Below are 21,776 nucleotides of genomic sequence, written 5' to 3' on the forward strand. Positions count from 1 at the left end.
GCACTGATGATGTCGACCTCGCTTTTGCCGCTCCCCGCCGACCGCTCTTCTTGGAGCTAATACCCATGGAACTTTTGGATTTCTTCGTTGGCTCTGTATATGTCATTGCGCACCATGCTCTCGTTACACTCGATTGTTGCAGCCGGCCGGTTTTCATTGTATCGGCGACAGATGCCCCATCATAAATGGTCCCCGGATTGGTTCGTGCCAATCACCGGATCTTCGGAGATAGACAAAAATGCTTGAATAATTGCTCCATCTCCCCCCGTAGTGTACGGGGTGCGGACACCACGAGTGGGAAGAGGAGGAGTTTGAGAGCGGCCGCTCCCTCCCGCTCTAGGTACGGGTGGTTCGGGTGCCCACCTGTATTGCCCATCGGAGGCATCTTGGTCGTCGACCAGGCCAAAGGTGCGGGTTTTTCGTCACCAACGATCCATGTATATTGGGTAGTGGTGATCATTGTCTAGCGGTGATAGGATTGCTATTATGTTGAATCGTGCATGAGGAGAGTCTCGTTTGATAACATCCACAAGAGGAGCTCGAAACGAGGTTTTATTATTCGGAACCTAGCTAGTTGGAGTTTAATTACTCTATGAATAATAAATAAGAGTTTCTTGCTAAGTCCACTCTTGGAGAATAAAATATGTTAATTAATTAAGTCCATAGCAGACATTAATTAATTAATGGATGTTTCTATCTTAAGCGCGGGAAATGAATTAAACAAATAAAAGGAAACCCGAAATACTTGTAATTTCGGATTTGGAAAGGCAATGCAATATTACTTCTGTAGTGGCTGCTTGTAATATTCCAATATAAGCTTATATTAAATTGTGGATTCAATTTAATTAGTAAAAAGCTAATTGGGTGAGGCCATGTCCAAATTCTTCCTTAGATTCCTGACTGAGCACAATATGTGACTTTATAAATAGGAGAATAATGGAGACAAAAAAGATAATTATTATTGCTCAGAATTTTCGTCCCCCTCAGAGAAAGAGAGAGTTTGAAATTTTGCCTCCTCCGTGAGCTGAGTTATGTCTTCGTTATTCAAGTCCTAGTATTATGGTGAGATTTGCCCACACAAATATTAGTATACAGTCCGGGACACCAGTCAGAAGATCAAGGTCGAGTACTGAAGATCTTCACGTGGAGACGGAGCAAGCCATCATCGATTCTTGATTGTATCAATGAGGTAAATTGGCTAATTCAGTAGTGAGCATGTTTTAGGGCTTTTATATGCTAAAGCATGTTTTAATTGAAGTTATGATCATGTTACATGTGATAATTACGCGAATAGATTTTGTCTAGATAATCTGCTAAATAGATCAAATTATGTGATCGGATCTCTTGCACGCTTCTGCTGCAAACCCCGTCGAAAGGGATAACACGTTTTGGTGTCAAGGAAAAATTAAAACCGTGATTTATTGGGCCTTATGAAATCCTTGAAGGAGTGGGTCCTGTTGCATACCGTTTGGCGCTACCCCCAAGCCTCGGAAATGTGCACAACGTCTTTCATGTGTCGCAGTTATGAAAATACGTGTTCGACCCAAAGCACGTGATCCGCTACGAAAAAGTTGCGTTCAATTCCGACTTGAGCTACGAGGAGAGACCCCAAATGGTCCTGAACAGAAAGGTTCAGAATTTGAGAAATAAATCGATAGCTAGCGTAAAAGTGTTGTGGAGAAATCACGGGTGCGAAGAAGCCACATGGGAACTTGGGGACAAGATGATGGAATTGTACCTGGAACACTTCTCATGAAGGTACCAAATTTCGGGACGAAATTTCTTTTAAGAGTGGTAGAATGTAACGCCCCACTTTCGGAACCCTAATTTGCGAAGCATAAATTTTTTGCACTTATTGCTTTTAATGCCGTGAAGTATGTGAATTAAATGATGAGTGAATTAATTGCATGTTTTCTGTGTGACCTAATTGCGTTTTGGAATTTAGATTTGATTTGATTAGTCAAATCCGTTGAGCATATGACGTGGCTGTTGAATAGTCAAAGATGTGGAATATATGACGTGGCCATTGAAAGGTCAAAGTGTTGAGAATATGTGGTGGAAGTGAAAATGGTTAAAATTGTGACGTGGCTGTGTGAATAATCTATGCGGGGTGAAATATATTGTGGCAAATTATTTCTTAAGGGATGAGTGAGATTAAATAGGAGCATCAGTATTCATTTGGCATTTTCGACCCCTGTAATTATTGGAGAAGAAATTTTATTTTTCCTTGGATTTAATTAATTGTTTGAGATATTTATCCAAATTAAATCCAAAACCCGATTATTCCTTATTTTTCTCCATGAGAATTCGACCCCTATGCTTGTTCCAAGGGAGATTTAAAAAATCTCCTATTTATGGGAGAAGGAAATTATTTTATTATATTATTTGATCCCTTATTTATTCCCTTCCATGAATTAATACAAATATCCTATCAATCTTACCATATCTAAGGAGATCTTGTCATATCCTATTTAAATTAGGATTTGAATTTAATTCCTTGTGGGAGAGGAATAAAAATCGCATACTTCCTATTTTAATGGTGAAAATTATTATTTTATTCTACTCCGTATTATTTTATTCTACTCCGTGAAATACCAAATTAAATCATAGGCTAATTAAATAGCCTTGATTTTGAATTCCTCCTTATTCTTCTCCCCTAATTCACGCCATTCTCCATCTCTTTCTCTAACTCCACATTATTCATTTAATTAATTATGGAGAATCAAATCTTGGAAATTATCTCTATAAATAAGGGAGGAAAACCCTAACCCTAGCCACTAACTACACGCCACTTTCCACTCTCCCACTCTCTCTCAATTTTTTCTTCTATCTTTCTCCAAGAATTCTTCATCTTTTTGAGAAGAATTTAAGTTGAAGCCTCAAGAATTGTTGAAGAATCAAGATTTTACTTTGTTTCTACCAATCGTTTCGATCAAGAAAGGTATAATTGAATTTCTTTTCCTCATCCTCTCCATTGAAACCTTGATTTTGATTCATTCATGCATATAACGAGTGTAGAGATCGTAGATCTAAGATTTAATCGGGTGGGATTGATGGTTGCATGAGAAAAAGATATGTATATGCGTTTATGGTTGTTTATGAAGTAAACTTCCAGGTGTGTTCTGTGTTGTGTGTAAATTTCAGCCTTTTTGGACGAAAGATGAATATTTAATGAATTTTTGAAGTCGACTGCGCAGTTCTGACAGAATTTGTATTCTCGTCTAGTGAGTTTCGTTTTTGATTTTACCGTCCTAAAGATGTGATCTTTGATGTGTCTACTGTATTGTGGTAAAATTTCAGCCCCAACGGAGGTCGGATGAATATTTAATTATTTTTACAAAATGACTGCATTATTCTGCCAGATTTCTATCATACAAAAATAATCTATGTTGTTAAGTTTTGAATGATAAACATGATGCATATGTGTTAAGGAACCCATTCTATGATGAAGTGATGTGTTGTTCGTTGATGTAAGCTATGGTGTGTTTCCTTGTGTTGATGAACGTTTGGGATGGGTAAATTAAAGAGACGATGGAAGGAACGTTAGGGCATGCATGATAATTTTTGTGATGAAAGGCTGATTGTATTGTGGTGTTGACAAGGGTTGTCGTGCGTACATGAGCACAAGGAACGATGGTTGGTTTGAGTTGTGTATTGTGTTATCTAAACAAGCGTGGTGGGCTTTTTTTAAATAAGGACGATGTCCTAAATGTTTTATCGATGGGAATGAAACTGTGTTTATCATGTCTTGTTTGATTTTAACGTGCCTATCTGATATGGCTTTATGCCATTATTATTTAAATCTAATTCGGGTCCTCGTAGGGCCGCAAACCCTACTTGGACTAGTGTACACCTATGGTAGATCGTGTGCTAGCGTACGGGCTGGCCAGTCTAGTGACTTGGTTTGTGGCCACATTCCACGTCATGTATTGGCAGATATGGTAAACGTCTATGGGAAAATGACTGATCAGTCGACTTTTGAACGATGAAATATTTTGGTACCTCGGGCCTTTCTAAAATTAAAAACCCCGATGGATACTTGAAAAAGGCATGATAAATAATATTTTGATAAACTGTTTTCGGCATGAGTCCACTAAGTATTTTATAGTACTCAGCCCTGCATATGTTTTCCCTATGTGCAGGTTGAGCGGCGACGAGAGTATGGTGGTGTTGAGCAAGTTAATTGAAGAATGAATTGTTTATCTTTGATCTGTGAGTGTCGTTGTGTCTTCATACATAACTTCACTCTTCTCTTGGATGCTTCCGCTGAAACCTGTTTTACTTATTGTTTGATCTTGACACTATTTTGAGTTCCGCTTAGAATCTAAAGACATGTTATGTTTTGGAGTACGCTGAACCCTTGTTATCTTGAATATCAATAATGATAATTGTTTTCTCTTTGGTCTGTCTGTCAAAGCGTCACCCTGACCTTCTCTCTTTGATTTTTGTTCATTAATTACCTTTGTCAAACCCCTTTTATAAAACCCTAGTCTTTTTCCTTGTTGCATTTAAGTCCTGTTAGGTCACGATCGCCGCATTTATTATACCCTAGAAGGGCGGTCGTGACATCATATATGTTACGAGAATTGAGGTTGGCAATTGAAAATTGTTATATATATGGTGGAATGCTAAGCAAGCATCTCCTTGATAATGCACCCGCGTCGGAGCCAGGTAGAATTGTGAGAATGTGGAGAATGTGGAGCAGCGTCGGAAATCGCCCCACAGCAGCAACTGCGAAGCCGGCCTCGCAGCAGCCATGGACGGATGTGTGACAGCAGCGACGTCTCTGAGCAACGTTAATTTTTTGGTCGAGTGGGAGCCTAATGGTGGGGCGCGTGCAGCTATGACAAGGACGACGCAACAACGACGTCATCACGCAGGCAGCAGCGGCGAAGTTTTGAGTGGGAGTATGGCGGCGTAAGATTAGGGTTTCCCTGTGCGTGACGTCGCAACCCCTTGTTTCGTGACTTCGCCTTCCAAATTTGATTCGGGTTTCCAAATCCTTGGATTCGATTTTGGAAAGAATTCAAGATTATTTTAAAATTATTTGAATATATCTTGTGGATTTTATATATTATATGAGATTTAATTACGAATTAAATCATGGATTAATTAGATTATTTCCTTATTTTATGGATTTATAAGGATTTTATTCCTAGATGAATAATAGTTATATTTGGATAGTGACAATATAATATATTATTCTTTTCCTATGAATTTATATGGATTTATTCATATATGATTTCTAGATGGATTTGGATAGTGATAAAATAATTTTTATTCTTATCTTATAGATGTATATGGATTTACTCCTAGATAAATTTGAGATAGATTCGAATAATGTTAATATTATTTTATTTTATTTTATTTTTACCCTATGGATTTGTGTAGATTTAAATCTATTAAGACAAATCCTAGATGCATTAGAATAAAGATTAATCCAAGTTATCCTTATCTTTTGGATTTATATCCTAGATAGATTAGGATATAAATTAATATAGAAGAAAATCCTTATTTAATTGGATTTAGATAAATTTATTTATCTAAGAAATCCTAAGTAATGTTTGATATATTCTAGATGTCTATTTTAAATAGAATTAAGATTTGTATAAATTTTGGTTGATAGGATTTTAGTTTTATTTTATGGATTATGATGGAATTGTTTCTATCTAGTAATATCCTAGTACGATTTAAATAATGATAATCCTAGATCAACGTTATCTTGAATTGTAGGATTTGATTTTATCAAAATAAAATCTAGAATAATCCTAAATGGATTTAGATAGTTAACTCTATCTTGATAAAGTCCTAAATGAATTTGGATAATTATTATCCAAGATAAAATTTTATTATTTAATTGAATCTCCCTAGAACTTACTTAAATAATTTTAGATAATTGTCCAGTGTGTTTAAATGTCATGCATTAAATAGAATTATCTGTTTATTTGATGTTTATCCTTTTAAGTGAATTATCTGCTTTATATGCTTATGTGATAATTATGCAAAAACCATATAAAATATCTAAGTGATAATTACAACAAATGCATTGTATACGGTCTCCATCGATTGGTCTGCAAATTTATGAAGTCGTTTTCTAATATTATCACCACCCATGCTGTGAGGACAATAATCCTAAGAAATAGTAAGTTCGTAAGGGAAGACTTCTCAAATATAAATAGTATGAACTAGAAAGTAGTTTATAATATTATCGCCACCCATGTTGTGGGGACAGTAATCCTAAGAAATTACAAGTTTCAGAAGTTCAAACAGAATTTATGAGATAGGTTGGTTTTGTTATCAGCACATGAGCATTGTTATGTGAGTGTGTTGTAGAAACACGATTCTGTAATACTAAATCTGATGGTCGTGCTTAGGCAACATTTGGCGGCCATGCCGTGCTGCGGTCTCTGGACTATTTGTTGGTGTTGTGACCAGTAAAAATGCTAAAATTTTAATGCGTATTGACCCCTGCTTGAGGGTACAAAATTTTAATTTTACAGTTGTAAGATACATAAAATTTTTGTGGTTATATTCGATTATGTATTGAGCATAAGTATGTGATACTAAGTTTATTTGTCAAATCTTCATTATGTGATTCAATATTTTGTCTGCGATCCTTAAAGAAAATAAACTCGAAAGCCAAAAATATGTAGACTGGAAACGTAAATGGATAAGATTCTCATCGTTGAAAACTCAGAGTTTATACTCAATGATTCATGTCCTCCATTTCCTCGACATAATTCCGTGAAGAATGTTCGAGAATGCATTAAGCATGAACTTGACAACTTCTTCAAGGAATAAGGTGAAGCTATTTTCCATCAAGTAGTGAGACAAGTCTTGGTTAATGACGATGAAAGATGGATATCAATAGAATCTGTCAAGATGATTCGATTGGAATATCCTGTAGTAACATAATGTTTTGAGGAATCTTTTGGTCACTCAAATAGTTTTCTGACTCAAGTCATCGCCTTAAGTAATAAGAAATGACTACAAGAAGGTTTAAACTGAAAAGTAGAAAACCTTCAGAATAATAGTCGTTATATTACTATTAGAGAAATGTAACATGATAGATGACCAATTCATAAAGGCTGCACTTTTCCTAAGTCCTAGTTCACTTGAACAAAAGACTAGATATGGAAATCAGGGAGCCTGAATTGTCATCAATGTTTGTTTAAAAGCGAAGTGAAGATGCTTTGTAAGTTGGATTGATCTCTTTTAAGAAGGACAATGACTTACATGACAATGCAACTTCTAAGTAAGAGATCTTGATCCAGTTAGACATTTGTTGCAGTGGGGGCTATTAATGCTCAATTATTGCTTTATAGTTGATGCTTAAGACATCATAGCATTAAAACAATATAAGTTCAACAAGATTGAGTATTAAACAACACATCAACTTCTTAAAACAATGAATAATAAATTATTTATGGCTCTCAATCTAAAGACCAAGAAAATACTTAGTAATTATTCAAACTGATATAAACTATCAAGATTTTAACATTTTGTTAAATAGCTTGAAAGTTGAGAATGTCTGTTTGATGCATTGTAGTTAGAATCATTTGATTTTTCAAGAGATTTAGACTTGCAGGCATGCAGCATAGAAAGATGATAAGGCCTATTTCATGCATCGGTTTATGGGTAAAATGTGTGCTATTTGATTGGTTTATCGCGCAAAACAAGTGTTAATGGTGCAGAAATGCCGCTTGACCAAGGTAGCAAGACCGAACTGATCAAGTAAGTACAAAAGGCGATAAAAGGCCAAAAATCGAGGGGAGTTGATCAAGGGGGAGTAATCAAGCAGTTGGGCGGGGACCGTTGGCTTCTAGAAGAAGAACACGCGAGGAAATGAGCTGGATGAGGTGCACCATTCTGTTATCAAGGACGACGTTCTACAAGGGGACATGTGCTGGCATATGAGACGCAAGGACGGAGCTGAGTCACGAATTTGTTACTAAAAACCGTCGTCATTCTAGAAGGGAAGCACGTAGCAATCAATGAGTCGTTCACTCTCAGCATAAGCGAATATTCCCTGTCAAGATCGTTATCCAGCTGGAGGTCGAAGTCGAGCCTATAAATAGATGATGTGCCACCACAAGAAAGGGAATTCAATCTTTTACTTTCTGTCTAGTTTAGCTTAGTTTAGTTCTCTAGCTTAGTCCAGTTCTCTAGAATAGCTTAGCTTAGATAAAGTAATGCGTAGTTAGAAAGGGGAATTAAAGAAGTGATAAGTCGTATTCTAGGCCTTGGTTACTGGTGAGTATGATGTGCATATTTGAACTTTATCTGCAAAAAAATTGCTTAAGCGTGCATGTTGAGTGTTCTAGCCAGTAGGCAAAGCTTCAGATACTTCAGGTGAAACGGGCGTCAGGGCGATTACGTACTGACCAGTATACATGCAAAAATGGCTCGAGATGGAGAAGAAGGATAGCTGGGACTGATCAACCACAATTAAGGGCAAAGAAGTCATCTCACCACAAGGTTTTACCCTAAAATCAAGGGTAAGCCTCCCTATAAAAGGAAGCCACTTGGAGAGAGAAAGGATCAATAGATTCATCATCATCACTCTTAGGTAGAATTCTCTCGGTAGTTCAGTCCTTCAGCCCAGTCCAGAGTCTCGTTCCTCGCCACTGCCATGGTCACTTGAAGATCAAGAAGTTCCCAGAGTTCCAGACGTTCTCATCCAGTCATCAAGATCGTAGTTAGAAGTTCCATCGCCCGACGTGGCAAAACACTTTTATTTCGCTTTCGTAGTTAAATTGCTTGTTTTTCCTTACGCTGAATCTTTGTTTGCTTTTGAATTTCACCGCCTAGAAGTACTTTGTTTGAAGATCCAAACATGTTTTATGCTATGAAGTTGTTTTCTGTTCAGTTTACTTCGCCGATCTCTTTTCCTTCTGCCTAGTTAGCTTAGATCTAGAGTTTCTGGTCGTTTTGAGTATCGAATCGTGTGTTTCCAGTTAGTAGTTTATTTCTTCGAGTTAGCGTAATCTGTTTAGTTTTATTTCATAGAGGTTTGTTTCATGCAAGGTGCAGTTATGTGTTTCCTGTTTTCTTCCATGCTGATTAGTAGGCGGGATTTCAGTTTCGATGTTTGATTTTCGATTTGGAATTTTTGATTGTATATCTGTGTTCGTGAGTTATTAATCTGTGTTTTTATGGTGCTAAATCTGGTTTGTTTTCTGATTTTATTTTGTGTTTGTTGAAGAAGATGATGTCCATATCCAAGTTTGGGACCACTTTGCTTTTTAGACGCTTTTTGCTTTTTGTCCTTCACCTTTAGTACACCCTGCAGATCTGTCAGCCTAATCACCACAACTACCACTTATTCTCTGCTTTTCTGTTTAGCCTTTTATAGAAACCTAGTACTTTCCGCATATTTTCTGTTACACCGCATCCACCATAATTCCACGTACACCACTACATGTCGACCACCATTCACCCTTCCTAGTCAGTAGGACACCATCTTAATTTCCCGTCTAGGTAGAGACTCAACCCAAGCGTGTTAGCTAACCATACCATCCAAAATATCACCGCAATCTGTCCAACCGTCACCATCTCTGTGGGATTCGACCCCTACCTTCACTATACTACCCAGTAGAAGAGGGTTGAGGATTCTTTGAAAGCAGGTTCTAGGCTAGCGGGGATTCTTATACTGATCAGTAGGATAGATCCTTGCTTGAGCGACACCTACGCAAACCATGCTCTTTCAAATGGCGCCGTTGCCGGGGATGGATGTCGTTATTTGAAGCTATTGTGAGTGATACTTTGGTGTATATATTGTGCATAACGTTTTCCTTTTCTTTTTATTTCAGTATATGAGAAGCAGCTCGGCTCCTGACCAGTGGAGGCCGAAGATACTTCAGTGAGGATCTATATTCGTAACCACTCGATCCGGCTTGTCGACGGCTCGACGGCTCTGTCTGACTTAGGTTCGAGTAGCGACGAGGAGCAATACACCATAGAAGGACCAATACCAGAAGAGATACCACTGTTGGAAGGCAACCCAGGGGAGATGGCTGCCAACAGAGATGATGATCCAGAGATCGGTACCCTGAATGCGCATACCGAGGGAGAACCACCGCAAGCCATTGTAGTCACCCCGGGGCAGACTGCCTGTGATGTGAAGCCACATGTTATCGCAATTCTGCCTACATACTGCGGAAAAAGCTATGAAGGACCTTACGAGTTCCTGCATGAGTTTTGTAAGATTTGTAGGGCGCAAAGGAGGCCAGCAGGGGCGACCAAGGATGACTATAGATTGAAGGCTTTGCCGTTTGTTCTAAAAGGGGAAGCCAACACTTGGTTCATGCGTCTGCCACCCAACTCCATTGAGAGTTGGGCCGATTTCAAGTCAGCATTCTTAGGCGAGTTTTTCCCATCGTCGAAGACAAGTGCGCTGAAGAGAGAGATAACTAATGTGAAGCAAGGGTACGATGAGCCTTTGAGTGATTACTGGGCGAAATATATAAGCCTCTTGGATGCGTGCCCCAACCATCACATGGCGGATATTGAAGTACACCATGTCTTTTATGAAGGGATGAACAAATCAACCAAGGATCTAGCGAATTCCTCGTCAGGAGGAAGCTTCACGCAGCTAAGGGTCAGCGAAGCTAAAAGGGTCCTAGGGAAACTGTTGAGCGCAAAAAAGGAGTATGACAATTCCAGAGATGGTTACAGCAGAGAAAGGATTGCCAGCGCCTTGTCTACTGACCAGGAGCAGAAGATAGAACAGAAGATGGATTTGAAGATGGACGAATTGAAGAAGACGCTCTTAAGCGCAATCGAGAAAAATGCGCCACCAACTTCCCCAGCTGGAAACTACAAGGGTGCAGAACAAGGGAACCAAGGGCCGAGCTATGATCAGCCCAATGACTTCGTGAATATGGAGCAAGTCAACGCTGCTGGGTATTACAATTCTAGTGGGCATTGGATCCAAGGGAGACAACGGGATGCACCATGGAGGGATCATCCGAATTTTCGATGGGGAAATGGGAGCCAAAATCAAAACCAAGGTCAAGGTCAGAACCAATACAACCCCCACCCGAACCAGAATTTCAACCGTGGCCCGGAACATCCAAACAACCAGTTCAACTGGTCAGGAAGGAACCAACAACCCCACAGTCAACAACCTCAAAACCAACACCCACAAAACCCAAACCCTATTTATGTACCACCCCACCAGAGGAACTTTCAAAATTATCAGAGTCAACCTAACCAAGGACCACCACCTCAGCAAAACCCAACCCAGTTCCAAAACCAGAACCAGAACCAATATCATATCGATCAGTACAACCCTCCTGGCCAGTATAACCAATACCCACCTAACCCGAACCAGCAAAATTTCCAAAATTCCAAGTATAACCAGCACCAAGGGCCGAATCAATCCCAATATCCTAGCAGGTCAAGGAGATCTATGGAGGACATGATGGGAAAATTGCTCGCATTGCAGCAAGGTATCAAGGGTGAGATAGAATCCCATAATGAAGTAGTGCAAGGGATGCAGAGTGCCCAGAAGGAGCATAAGGCGAACATGGATATGATGAATAGGCAGTTGGCCCAACTGGCCAGTTCGATAGGTGAAATGAAAGGAAACTCAGGGAAACTCCCGTCCACAGTCCATGTGTCTGAAAAGGCGAATGTGAGCAAAGTCACACTACGATCCGGCACTACCTATGAAGGACCCCAGCCAAAGAAGTCTAGTGGAGAACCAAGTGGAACAACATTATTGGGGGACGTCGTCTCGGAAGAAGAGCTACGCAGACCTCTACCCCAGATGCAAGACCCATTTTTCTTGGGAGAAACACCATGTGGAAAAGGCGAGCCCGAGAACGTACTGGTCAGGAAGAAACTCCATCAAGAGGTAGAATCCAGAACGAAGGAAACTCAGACCCAGAATCTGCCCAAGGAAGGTCCCAAGAAGGTTGCTGAGGGACCGGTAGAGGAGAGAAAGGGGGAGAAACCATTCCCTTACCGTTTCGTAACTAAGAGGAAGAAGGAAAACCCAGTGGATTACTTGTCAATTTTCGGGAAACTGGATGTTACCATACCATTCCTCCAAGCCGTGAAGATACCCCCACTTGGGAAATTTATTAAGGAGTTCATAGCCGGGAAAGCCCAGGAGGATGGAAAAATTATGGTAGAAGGGATCGCATCAGCAATAGTGCAGGAGAAGCTACCGCCCAAGAGGGCCGATCCAGGTATGTTCACCCTGCCTATAACAATAGGAGATGTGAAAGTCGAGCATGCAATGTGTGATCTTTGAGCTTCTATTAATGTCATGCCTTTGTCGATGTATAACCAATTGAAGGGGGTTAGATTGTCGAGTACTAAGGTGTTGATGCAACTGGCTGATAGGTCATGTATAAGTCCTGAGGGTGTTTTAGAGAATGTGTTGGTCAGAGTGCATGAGTTTACCTACCCTGCTGACTTTTGTGTGATCAAAATGAGTGAGTCCGAGGCTAGGGAACCTAGTGGAATATTGTTAGGTAGGCCATTTTTGAGAACGGCTAAGACGATAGTAGACATGGCTGAGGGAACAATTTGCATTGATTTTCATGGGGAGAAGTTTACTTTTGATATTAATAAGGCCATGAAAAAGCCTATCGATTCTGAAAATTTATTCCATGTTGATGTGATTGACCCCTTAGTCCAAGATTTTCTTGAGACCGAACTATTGCAGGAAAAGCTCCAAGCTTTAGAAGTCTATGAGCAAGCTGACGTAGAAGCCGCTGCATGGTGTGATCTGATCAGTAGCCAAGGGCTGACTGATGAAGAGATAGAAGGAGCAATTAAGGACTTCGGCTAGAAATCAGAGTTCATTGGAGCCGCAGGGGTTCAGCTACCAGTCACTATAGAGGAATCTCCAGAGGGAGAATTAGAGAAAGGAGGAGAGGCTGAGAAAAACCCTCTACCCGAAGACACACTTCCACCCCAAGTTGAGCTGAAGCAACTGCCATCAAATTTGAAGTATGCCTTCCTCGGAGAGGAGAACTCACATCCAGTGATCATCAGCAACAGCCTTACGAAGGAACAAGAGGCTAGGCTACTGACCGTGTTGAGCAAGAACAAGAAGGCGATTGGATGGAGTCTCACAGATTTAGTTGGAATTAGCCCCGACGTCTGCATGCACCACATTAGGTTGGAGGAAGGAGCAAAGGCACATCGAGATGCTCAAAGGAAGGTAAACCCTAACATGCGAGAAGAGATATTGAAGGAAATCTTGAAGTTGTTGTCGCTAGGGATTATCTATTCAGTGCCTGACAGCGAGTGGGTCAGCCCCATTCACATGGTTCCAAAGAAATCAGGGATCCAAATCGTGAAGAATGAGAAGAATGAGCTAATACCAACGAGGGTAGTCACGGGTTGGCGAATGTGCATCGATTACCGTAAGCTGAACAATGCGACTAGGAAGGACCATTTTCCCTTGCCTTTCATCGACCAAATGTTGGAGAGATTAGCTGGGAAGAAGTACTTCTGTTTTCTGGATGGGTACAGCGGTTACTTCCAAATTTACGTGGATCCGGAAGACCAGGATAAGACCACCTTCACTTGCCCATTCGGAACCTATGCATACTGACGCATGCCTTTCGGTCTACGCAACGCTCCAGGCACGTTTCAACGATGTATGATGAGCATATTTTCCGATTTGATTGAAGACTGCATAGAGATATTCATGGATGACTTCACGGTCTACGGAGACTCTTTCGATTCTTTCCTTCATCATTTGGATATAGTTCTAGAAAGGTGTCAAGCAAAAAGTCTAGTGTTGAATTTTGAGAAGTGTCATTTTATGGTCACCGAAGGGATTGTTCTGGGACACGTGGTTTCAGAGAGGGGAATCCAGGTGGATCGAGCTAAGGTGGATGTTATATCCAAATTACTGTTCCCTACTGATCAGAAGGGGATTAGGGGTTTTCTGGGGCACGCCGGATTTTATCGAAGATTTATCAAGGATTTCTCCAAGATTGCCCAACCCCTTACCCGACTCCTTCAGCATAAAGTAGAGTTTGTTTTTGATGAGCAATGCAAGGCTGCGTTTAACCTTCTCAAGGAAAAGCTGATATCCGCACCTATCATACGGGCTCCTGACTGGGACTATCCTTTCGAAGTGATGTGCGACGCCAACGATTATGCAGTGGGAGCCGTACTGGGATAGAAGATCGATGGGAAGAGGTACGTAATTTTTTATGCATCTAAGACTCTGAATCAAGCCCAGCAGAATTATGATACCACTGAGAAAGAGATGCTGGCAGTGGTGTATTCTTTCGAGAAGTTCCGGCCATACTTGTTGGGATCCAAGGTCATCGTTTATACTGACCATGCAACGATTAAGTATCTGATTGCCAAGAAGGAATCCAAACCCCGCTTGATCCGATGGGTCCTTTTGTTACAAGAATTCGATTGGGACGTGGAAGATAAGAAGGGAGTCGAGAATAAGGTGGCGGACCATTTAAGTAGAATAGTGCAAGAGGGAAACAACGAAGAAGTGTACGACAAGTTTCCAGAAGAGCATTTATGTGAGGTAAATTTTGAGGCCAGGAAGATTGACTGGGAAGAAGTGATGAAGCTTATTGTCCAGTACGATACTGAAAAAGGAAAAGAAAAGGTAGGGCAAGAGCCGTGGTATGCAGACCTGGCCAACTACCTAGTGACTGGAGAACTTCCAGAGGTGCCGAGTATTACCAAGGCCCAGAGAATGAAAATCAGGAGTGAGGCAAAATACTACTTTTGGGACGACCCCTATCTGTGGAGAGTAGGATCCGATCAAGTGATAAGGAGGTGCGTTCCTGACTGGGAGCAAAGGGATGTTGTGACACATTGCCACTCTTTGACATGTGGAGGACACTTCGGTCCTAAGAAGACGGCAAGGAAGATTCTGGACAACGGCTTTTATTGGCCAACGCTCAACAAGGATGCGTACGAGTTCTGCAGAACTTGTGAGCGCTGTCAACTGACCGGAGGAATATCTGACCGGGATGAAATGCCGCAGGTACCCGTCATTGTTTGTGAGTTGTTCGACATATGGGGTATGGATTTCGTGGGTTCGTTTCCTTCGTCCTATGGCAATTTGTACATTTTAGTTGCAGTGGATTACGTCTCCAAATGGGTGGAGGCCAAGGCCACAAGCACGTGTGAAGCAAGGGAGGTGGCCAAGTTCCTAAAGAGTCATATCTTCAGCCGGTTCGGAGTACCAAGAGCAATCATATCGGACCAAGGTACACATTTCTGTAATCGCACAATTGAAGCATTAATGAAAAAATACGGCGTACACCACAGACTATCAAGCCCCTACCATCCGCAAGCTAACGGTCAAGCGGAGATTTCTAACCGCGAGATAAAGAAGATCTTGGAGAAGACTGTAAATCCTTCTAGGAAGGATTGGAGTGCAATGGTAGAGGATGCTCTATGGGCATATCGTACAACCTACAAGACCCCCATAGGAATGTCCCCATACCGGATCGTTTTTGGGAAGATGTGCCATTTACCGGTTGGAATTGAACACCGGGCATACTGGGCAGTACAGAAAGTGAATATGGATGCTACAGCCTGTGAAGAGGAAAGGAAGCTACAGCTGCAGGAGCTTGAGGAACTTAGATTGGAGTCGTTTGATTCAGCTATGTGGTACAAGGGGCGAATCAAATTGTGGCACGACCGGAATCTGAGGACCAAGAATCTCCATGTTGGGCAGAAGGTACTACTCTTCCAGTCGAGGCTGAAGCTCATGCCTGGGAAGCTCAAGTCGAAATGGACAGGGCCTTATGTCATCACCTCACTCCGTTCCAATGGAGTAGTGGAAATTTCAGGGAGTTTTCCTAACTCTGAACCTTTCATAGTAAATGGACATATGCTAAAAATATTTAGGGAGAATAGTGAGGTAGGTGTAGTGGATGAAATTCCACTGCAACCACTTACTACGGTTGTCTACTGATCAGGTGGAATTCCACGTGGCTAGTTTCTTTTTTTTTAAATAGTTTGCATATACTGGCCAAGTGGAATTCCAAATTGCCTAAGGAAGATGTAAATATTGTAAATATGTAGTTAATCTCTGCATGCAAGATAATTTCAAAAAAATCCAAAAAAAAATTCGGGCCTTAATTTTAATTTGGAATACGTATTGAAAAAATTGCCTATCTGGTGCTATTTCAGATTCGATTTAAGGGCCCATTTGATTTATTTTCCTTATTAGGTAAGTATAGGGGGGATTATGGAGAGGACGAAAATTTGAATTAAAGTTGGTGCAGCTTTTGCAGGGTGGCAGCGGCTGGGAGTGGCGCGTGAGCAGAGAGAAGGGACACGCTGACCAATCAGAGGCCAGCAATTTCAACCGCCTCCCATCTGAAGCGTCGCAACCGGAAACCCCTGATAACCGGTTACAACCACCTGCAACTGATCTCTCTCATCCAAATTAAACTCACCGTCCCAACCCTTTTCCCTCACAAACCCTCATTTACACTTTCTCTCCCAAAAGTTTCTTTCCCATTTCCACCAGTTCAAACCCTACTTTCTACCACCAAATCGTAAATTTCCGATCATGGGGAAGAAAGCGTTCGCCAAGAAAATCAAACCTCGCCGCCAAGAAACCCCGGAGGCACAACCACAGCCAAATCCACCACCACCGGAACCGACCGCTCAGTCGCCACCCATGATTTCCATGGATGCCATGATGGCATTTCTTCGCCAACAAGACCCGACAAGGGACTGGACGACGGCGCTGACCAGTTTCGGCCAAATGGGGGGCGTAGGAACCGTACCCAGTGAAATTCCGCCTGCGCCGGTCAGCCATATAGCAGTACATTCAGAGGAGGGAACTCCCTCGGCGACCGCGCCATCGGAAACCTTAGTACCCAATTCGGCGGAACTTGACGTTGTCGCTGCCCATTACGACTCTAACCCTGAGGAGCGTGAGGCCAGGACGAGTCAGGAACAGGGAGAGAAAGAAGGGAGCGGTGAGACAGAGAAGACACCGATAGCACAGTCGGTTCCTCAAGGAGTAGCAAGAGAGACCATAGATCTAAATGAGACGGCTAGGAAGCAGGGCCTTATGACGGATGAAGAATTTCAAGCGATTCTGGAAGGGGTATATCGGCAGGAAGAAGACGCGGCCAGGATGGTTGAGGGACCGGACCTCAAATCCGGGGTAGCAGGAGGAATGGTGGAAGACAAGTCAGAAACTCCCCAGTAAGAAAAAGGGGCAGTTGAGGAGCATACTGCTCAGAAGGAGACGGCAGAGAGTTTAGAGGAATCTGAACAAGTAGCACCACCCGTGATAAAACCAAAGGTAGTTAAGACGAAGTTAATGTTGAAGGCAGACCAGAAGGAGGTACAACCGAAGCCGCAAAGGGTATCGCAGCGATGCCTGGGCAAATGGGCAGCTAGTAAGGCAAAGCCGAACACAGAGGCAGATCCCGTGGAGATCTTGAGTGAAGAAGAAAGGACCACTCCCACAAAACCTGGGGATGAGCCTTTACCTGTTACCGACCTAGAGGATACTGCAATGGAAACCAGAGCGGTATCTCCAACACTGAGTGGCCAAGGTGAAGAGGCTGGCGGGATGGCTGAGGGTCTGGACCTCGCATCCAGGTCAGTAGGCCACAAGGAGACCAGTCCTACTATCCAGGATCCACTTTCAACACAAGCTGAGAAGGAACCCGAAGAAGAGAAAGACAAAGATGACGGAGAGGAAGTTAGAGTGAAGAGAGAAAACGAAAGGGGAAGGCCCCTATGAAGAAGAAGCCCAGCAACAAGAAGCCACGTACAGTAAACACTGGCATAGTCATTACTGAGTCAGTTCAGCAAGTCTAGGAACACCGGAGGAAGCGAAGTGATAGCGAATACGCTGCCAGCGAGGAATCAGCCTCCGACAGCGATATCTCTTTGGAGGATGAGGAGTACGCAGAACAACATCTTCAGAATGATCATCGAGAGTTAGTCCACCCACCGGTAGAGAGACTGAGGTACCGGCGCTGGACAGTGGACCTTACTGATGATCTGGTGGAGGAGATGAAGCTTTTCGACTCGAAGGAGCTACAGAAAGCTTTCGATAGCAAGGATGAAGGGAGTAAGCAGGTGAAGAGCGGAAAGGTACTTCACATTCCTTCTTTAGATGAGTTAGGTGCCCGCGAGCAGTTTCTATCTTATTTGCACGCGTTAGGATTCGAATGGTTGTTGGAGAATGGGGATCCGAGTGTCCCGGTTAGATTAGCGAAGGAGTTTTTCTGTTTGTGTTTTGTTTATTTAGGTAGTATAATTTCTGTTTGTGCGCAAACCCCATTCATAACACTTAGCCTATTTTATAGTCTAAGTGTGAGAAGTTAAGGGTTTGTCTTTTTGGCGCATGTGTTTGTGTTTTCTGTTTTCTTTTTCGTAAGCATGTTGGCTCACACTTAGCCCATTGCATGGCCTAAGTGTGAGGAGTTTTGTATATATGTGTGTTTTGTTTGTTGGTTTCTATTTAGGTTTTCAAACTCTCCCACTTAGCCCATTCCATAGTCTAAGTGTGAGAAGTTTTAGTTTTAATATGTTGTTTTTGTCTGTTTGTCTATGTGTCCATCATACTGGCCATTACCTTTTCCACTTAACTGCCCTATCTGAGGGCAGACACTTGTGAAGTGGGAGGGGGAACGCAATGACCAGTATGATGAATGTGTATATGTGTGGTCTGTGTTTGTGCTTGTGTTAGTGTCCTGTTAGGTATAGTTTTTTTTATTTTGTGTGTTGATTGGGCTTAAAACTCAACTATCTTGAGCTGACGGTGAGGGGAATCGAGGGAAATAAGACATGCTGGAAAACAGAAACCACCCCCCTTAGTACCTCCTAGCCAGGATAGATGATGTGAGTATGAGAGAAAAGCCCATACTTAGAACCAAACACGAAAGCCCTCTTAAAATGTGAGTTATAAGCTTTAAGTGGAACCACTTTCCACATGTTTAGAAAAGAAAAGAGCGGCTGTCACAAATTGCCTAGGGTGAAGTGACTGCGTGTAGCAACACTGAAGGCAGTAGGAACCCCCCCCCCAAATAAAAAAACCACCTTTAGAACCTCTTTTCTAACTCTTTATACCCAGATAAATACCCCTAGCCACTGGGACTGTGTGTGTGCAAGGCATGAAGCGAATGAAGCTTACTGGCTAGAAGGGTGTACAAGAAAGCAGAATCCAGCTGGACAAGAAAGTTTGGAAGAAAATCGGCTAGGGAGTCATCCCAGGCCCAAAAAAAAGGTATAAGGGTGGCGAAGCCACGGGGGAAAAAGAAAAAAAGAGAAGAAGAAAGAATATGAAGAAAATGGTCAGAAAAAAACTCGGCAAAAAAAAAATGAAGAAGGAATAAGGGTGGTGAAGCCACAAGAAGCTACTGACCAGTTGGAGATCATAGCCAGAAGCGCCAGCCAAGAGAAGCAACAACCAAGAGCCCAAATGCACACAGTTCCCCCACCACAATGAAGAAGAAATTTTGAACCTAGAGCCTTAGGAACATCCACCCCAAAACATTACAAGCCAATAGCCCATTTACAAGCTTTTAAGTCCTTCAGTCGTTGCACGAGAGATCTAAGTCCGAAGCATTTTGTGGTCCAGCAATTAGAGAGAATAGTCCTCATACTCCTGGTGAGGTATGAGTGACTGAGTGAACCTAGTGTTCGGCCGAGAGTGTGGGCGATCTTGACAAGCGGATGTACTGACTGGGAAAGAAAAGGGGGGCGGCAGAAGTTCAAGGCTGTCTAAGGCCGGATTGCACCTGATCCCAAGGGGAGGGATGGTTGAAAATATAACCCGATCTTTGTGTTTTAGTCTTTTTATGTTTGTTTGTGTGTTTTTTCTATGTTAGTTCAAGTGTTTTTCTTTGCGTCGTAGTATAGAGTCTAGTTTAGGTAGAGTCGGTCAGGGGAGTAACCAGGCTAGAATTCGACTTATTTCTTTTTTTTGTTTGTTCTTCACGCTTGAGGACAAGCATGTGGTAAGTGTGAGTAGTTTGATAAGTCGTATTCTAGGCCTTGGTTACTGGTGAGTATGATGTGCATATTTGAACTTTATCTGCAAAAAAAGTTGCTTAAGCGTGCAGGTTGAGTGTTCTAGCCAGTAGGCAAAGCTTCAGATACTTCAGGTGAAAAGGGCGTCAGGACGATTACGTACTGACCAGTATACATGCAAAAATGGCTCGAGATGGAGAAGAAGGATAGCTGGGACTGATCAACCACAATTAAGGGCAAAGAAGTCATCTCACCACAAGGTTTTACCCTAAAATCAAGGGTAAGCCTCCCTATAAAAGGAAGCCACTTGGAGAGAGAAAGGATCAACAGATTCATCATCATCACTCTTAGGTAGAATTCTCTCGGTAGTTCAGTCCTTCAGCCCAGTCCAGAGTCTCGTTCCTCGCCACTGCCAAGGTCACTTGAAGATCAAGAAGTTCCCAGAGTTCCAGACGTTCTCATCCAGTCATCAAGATCGTAGTTAGAAGTTCCATCGCCCGGCGTGGCAAAACACTTTTATTTCGCTTTCGTAGTTAAATTGCTTATTTTTCCTTACGCTGGATCTTTGTTTGATTTTGAATTTCACCGCCTAGATGTACTTTGTTTGAAGATCCAAACATGTTTTATGCTATGAAGTTGTTTTCTGTTCAGTTTACTTCGCCGATCTCTTTTCCTTCTGCCTAGTTAGCTTAGATCTAGAGTTTCTGGTCGTTTTGAGTATCGAATCGTGTGTTTCCAGTTAGTAGTTTATTTCTTCTAGTTAGCGTAATCTGTTTACTTTTATTTCATAGAGGTTTGTTTCATGCAAGGTGCAGTTATGTGTTTCCTGTTTTCTTCCATGCTGATCAGTAGGCGGGATTTCAGTTTCGATGTTTGATTTTCGATTTGGAATTTTTGATTGTAGATCTGTGTTCGTGAGTTATTAATCTGTGTTTTTATGGTGCTGAATCTGGTTTGTTTTCTGATTTTAGTTTGTGTTTGTGGAAGAAGATGATGTCCATATCCAAGTTTGGGACCACTTTGCTTTTTAGACGATTTTTGCTTTTTGTCCTTCACCTTTAGTACACCCTGCAAATCTGTCAGCCTAGTCACCACAACTACCGCTTATTCTCTACTTTTCTGTTTAGCCTTTTATAGAAACCTAGTACTTTCCGCATATTTTCTGTTACACCGCATCCACCATAATTCCACGTACACCACTACATGTCGACCACCATTCACCCTTCCTAGTCAGTAGGACACCATCTTAATTTCCCGTCTAGGTAGAGACTCAACCCAAGCGTGGTAGCTAACCAAACCATCCAAAATATCACTGCAATCTGTCCAACCGTCACCATCTCTGTGGGATTCGACCCCTACCTTCACTATACTACCCAGTAGAAGAGGGTTGAGGATTCTTTGAAAGCAGGTTCTAGGCTAGCGGGGATTCTTATACTGATCAGTAGGATAGATCCTTGCTTGAGCGACACCTACGCAAACCATGCTCTTTCAAGAAGCGCTGCAGAATACTTGTTATCTGTCGGCGTATTCCTAAATTACCCGTCGAGATTCTTCTCGGTTTTACTTGCTTTCTTAATTTCCGAAGTATTAGCTTAGTTTCAATTTCACGCTGTGCTACTCTCAGTTTAGTTTAATCAAAGTTATTACGTTTTCATCCTCGCATTTACTGTTACGTTTTCACCTGCAATTCACTTGACCCAGTAGTTAAATTTACTTTGATCAAGTTAGCAAGTTTAATTCTGCCTAGAGTAATAACAGTAGTTAAAAACTCCCAAGTTAAAGCGTGGCAGCAGCCAACCCCCTGTTCACTACAC

Source organism: Salvia splendens, chromosome 4, assembly GCF_004379255.2.
Source record: "Salvia splendens isolate huo1 chromosome 4, SspV2, whole genome shotgun sequence".
In the NCBI taxonomy this organism is placed as follows: Eukaryota; Viridiplantae; Streptophyta; class Magnoliopsida; order Lamiales; family Lamiaceae; genus Salvia; species Salvia splendens.